This window comes from Colobus angolensis, unplaced genomic scaffold, assembly GCF_000951035.1.
Source record: "Colobus angolensis palliatus isolate OR3802 unplaced genomic scaffold, Cang.pa_1.0 Scaffold238, whole genome shotgun sequence".
Lineage (NCBI taxonomy): Eukaryota > Metazoa > Chordata > Mammalia > Primates > Cercopithecidae > Colobus > Colobus angolensis.
The window spans coordinates 1,155,564-1,159,767 of record NW_012115577.1 but is presented as its reverse complement, the minus strand read 5'-3'; positions in this window follow the sequence as shown (position 1 = coordinate 1,159,767).

Below are 4,204 nucleotides of genomic sequence, written 5' to 3'. Positions count from 1 at the left end.
TTACCTCATGAATAACTTGATTACATAAACTAGTAGGTGATTGAAATTTGAACAGAATCGAGTAAAACATGAACATTTTAAACTGACTCATTTCAGTTTCAACTTTCTAGTCATTGACCATAAAGCACATTAAAAATGTAAATTAGTCTTCAATATCATCTGAAATAAAAAGATACTTTTTTTAAAAAGGAAGGTAAAGATATATATTTAGAACAGCACACAATATTGATTTGAATTAGCCCTGTTCTGATGTTTAGCTTTTAGATATTCTGAAGATATTTTCACTGACTTTGCAATTGAGACCAGAAGGACTTGTAGGTCTGGCCCTGCAGAGTGAGTGGAAAAGTCCTGTTTGCCATATTAGGGAACATTTTCATAGGCTTCAAGGCTTAGGATATGGACATTTGGGGAGCCCATTCTTCTGCTTACCATATTACTTCAATGATGTTTGCTCCCCTAGATTTTCACTAATAGTAAAAAGTAAACAAACAGATCTGGAGAAAAATGGAAGATAAGAGGCGGGACTAACTGCAGCTCTTCCCTGGGGTGGACAGAACAGCATGTGGAGACTCACATCGTGAACTTTTGATTCAAGAACCACCGCAGGATCATATCAGGGAAACCAACAGAATTCACAGACCCTTTGAAAGAAGTGACTTGCCGCTGCAAACCCTGTGAGACAGCTGAAAAACTGTGAGTTCCCACAGGGTGAGAGAGGGAAAGTCTGCCTCCAAACACACATCCTCACTGGGGAACCTGAAAGTCTGGATCACGGGAGAAGTATTTAACCTTACCTAGAGCTGAAACAAATTTAGAGAGCCCGGTGAAATATAAAGGTAGAAGAAGCAGTGGGAAGAGCCCTGTAAGCACTCCCGGGCCCAGGGAAGTCATTTCTGACTATATCTCACAGCGGTCCCTTGGGAGGGCAGACAGTGGAATTGGGGAAGGGCCACAGGGAGAAGAAGGCTTCCAGTGAAACTTTATAATAATTTTGACCAAGCGTGAATTTTCCAGGCAGTATCAAGGGTGGAAGGGGTGAACAATAAGGGCAGATATGAGCACAGAAGCCATGGCAGGCAGGGAGGGGAGAGCCCTGAAAGCCCTGCTTGCTTTCTCAGTAGGGAGGCTTATAGCCTGGGGCAAGATGGGAGCTGGGTGGGGCCTGTCACTACAGGCTTTCACCCTCTTCCCTGCTGACCTGTATGAAGCAGCAGAGGCAGCCATAATCTCACTCCATAACTCCATTGGCCTGAGAACCAGCCTCCCATCCCACACAATGACCACAGCAAGTCCCACCCAAGAAGAGTCTGAGCATGACCAGCATTTGAGAAAATCAGCATACTAAACAAAACTGAAACCAAGGATTCTCAGAGATTCCACTTCACTCCCCTGCTACCTCCACCAGAGCAGGTGCTGGTATCCATGGCTAAGAGACCTGAAGATGGATCACATCACAGGACTCTGAAGACACTCGCCATTATCAGCCTGGAGACCAGTGGCTTCGCTGGGTGGTTAGACTCAGAAGAACAATAATGATAATTGCAGTCCAACTCTCAGGAAGCCCCATCCCAAGGGGAAGAGGGAGAGCACCACATCAAGGGATCACCCCATGGGACAAAAGAATCTGAACAGGAGCCTTCAAGTCCCAGATCTTTCTTCTGACATAGTCTACCCAAATGAGAAGGAACCAGAAAAACAATTCTGGTAATATGACAAAGCAAAGTTATTTGTCACCCGAAAAGATCACACTAGTTCACCAGCAATGGACTCAAACCAAGAGGATATCTCTGAATTGCCAGAAAAAGAATTCAGAAGGCCAATTATTAAGCTACTTAAAGAGACACCACAGAAAGGTGAAAACTAACTAAAAGAATTTTTTTAATAATACAGAATATAGATGAAAAATATTCAGAGAAACAGATATCATAAATAAAAGACAATCACAACTTCTGGAAATGAAGGACACACTTAGAGAAATGCAAAATACACTGGCAGGTTTCAACAATAGAATCAAACAACTACAAGAAAGAACTTCAGAGCTCCAAGACAAGGCTTTCAAATTAACTCCGACAAAAACAAAGAAAAAAGAATCGCACGAACAAAGCCTCCAAGAAGTTTGGGATTATGTTAAATGACCAAACTTAAGAAAAATTGGTGTTCCTGAGGAAGAAGAGAAATCTGAAAGTTTGAAAATTTTATTTAAGGGAATAATTGAGGAAAACTTCCCTGGCCTTGCTAGAGATCTAGATATCCAAATACAAGAAGCTCAAACAACACCCAGGAAATTCATCTCATCTCATCTCAAAAAGATTCTCACCTAGGCACATAGTCATCAGGTTATCTAGGATCAAGATGAAGGAAAGAATCTTAAGAATTGTGGGGCAAATGCATCAAGTAACCTGTAAAGGAAAACATATCAGATTAACAGCAGATTTACCAGCAGAAGCCCTACAAGCTAGAAGGGATTGGGGTCCAATCTTTAGACACTTAAACAAAATAATTATCAAACCAGAATTTTGTATACAGTAAAAGTAATGAAGGAAAAGTACATGAAGGAAAGATAAAGTATTTTTCTTTTTTTTCTTTCTTTTTTTTTTTTTTTTTTTGACAGAGTCTTACTCTGTCACCCAGGCTTGGGTGCAGTGGCACAGTCTTGGCTCACTGCAAGCTCCACCTCCTGGGTTCACGCCATTCTCCTGCCTCAGCTTCCCAAGAAGCTGGGACTACAGGCGCCCACCACGATGCCCAGCTAATTTTTTTGTGTATTTAGTAGAGATGGGATTTCACCGTGTCAGCCAGGATGCTCTCGATCACCTGACCTGATGATCTGCCCACCTCGGCCTCCCAAAGTGCTGGGATTATAGGCGTGAGTTACTGTGCCCAGCAGAAAGATAATACAAAAAAATGCTGAGAGAATTTGCCACTATCAAGCCAGCACTATAAGAACTGCTAAAAGAAGTTCTAAATCTTGAAACAAAACCTTGAAATACACCAATGTGACCTCCTTAAAGCATAAATCTCACAGGGCCTATAAAACAATCATACTATGAAAAAAAAAAAAGGTATTTAGGCAACCACTAGCACAATGAGTAGAATAGTACCTCACATCTCAATACTAACACTGAATGTAAATGGCCTAAATGCTCCACATGAAAGATACAGAATTGCAAAATGGATAAGAATTCACCAACTAACTATCTGCTGTCTTCAAGAGACTCACCTAACACATAAGGACACATGTAAACTTAAGACAAAGTGATGGAAAAAGATGTTCCATGCAAATGGACACCAAAAGCAAACAGGAGTAGCTATTCTTGTATCAGAAAAAATAGACTTTAAAGCAACAACAGTTTAAAAAACAAAGAGGGGCATTATATAATGACAAAAGGACTAGTCCAACAGGAAAATATCACAATCCTAAATATATGTGCACCTAATACTGGAGATCTCAAATTTATAAAATAATTACTACTAGACTTAAGAAATGAGATCAGTGGCAACACAACAACAGTGGGGGATATTAATACTCTACTGACAGCACTAGACAGGTCATCAAGATAGAAAGTCAACAAAGAAGCAATGGATTTAAACTCTACCCTAGAACAAATGGATTTAACAGATATTTACAGAACATTCTACCCAGCAAGTGCAGTATCTACATTCTACGCATTAGCACATGGAACACTCTCCAAGACAGATCATATGATAGGCCACAAAATAAGTCTCAACAAATATGAGAACATTGAAATTATGTCAGGTACTCTCTCAGACCACAGTGGAATAAAACTGGAAATCAACACCAAAAGGAGCCCTCAAAACCATGCACACACGTGGAAATTAAATAACCTGCTCCTGAATGACCAATGGGTCAACAATACAATCAAGATGGAAATACAAAAATTCCTTGAACTGGCCTGTGTGATGGCTCAAGCCTGTAATCCCCACACTTTGGGAGGCCGAGGCAGGTGGATCATCTGAGGTCAGGGATTTGAGACCAGCCTGATCAATACGGTGAAACCCCGTCTATACTAAAAATGCAAAAATTAGCTTGGCGTGGTGGCAGGTACCTGTAGTCCCAGTTACTCAGGAGGCTGAGACAGGAGAATTGCTTTGCTTGAACCCAGGAGGTGGAGGTTGCAGTGAAGCGAGATGGTGTGACTGCACTCTAGCCTGTGTGACAGAGCAAGACTCTGTCTGAAAAAAA